Here is a 505-nt window from a genome sequence, read left to right on the forward strand (position 1 = left end):
TAATAATCTCTCAGTTCAATCAATCAATCAATCAATTTTATTTTATATAGCCCTTCGTACATCAGCTAATATCTCAAAGTGCTGTACAGACACCCAGCCTAAAACCCCAAACAGCTAGTAATGCAGGTGTAGAAGCACGGTGGCTAGGAAAAACTCCCTAGAAAGGCCAAAACCTAGGAAGAAACCTAGAGAGGAACCAGGCTATGAGGGGTGGCCAGTCCTCTTCTGGCTGTGCCGGGTGGAGATTATAACAGAACTATGCCAAGATGTTCAAAAATGTTCATAAGTGACAAGCATGGTCAAATAATAATCATGAATAATTTTCAGTTGGCTTTTCATAGCCGATCATCAAGAGTTGAAAAACAACAGGTCTGGGACAGGTGGCGGTTCCATAACCGCAGGCAGAACAGCTGAAACTGGAATAGCAGCAAGGCCAGGCGGACTGGGGACAGCAAGGAGTCACCACGGGCGGCAGTCCCGACGCATGGTCCTAGGGCCCAGGTCC

This window comes from Salvelinus alpinus, chromosome 23, assembly GCF_045679555.1.
Source record: "Salvelinus alpinus chromosome 23, SLU_Salpinus.1, whole genome shotgun sequence".
Classification (NCBI taxonomy): Eukaryota; Metazoa; Chordata; class Actinopteri; order Salmoniformes; family Salmonidae; genus Salvelinus; species Salvelinus alpinus.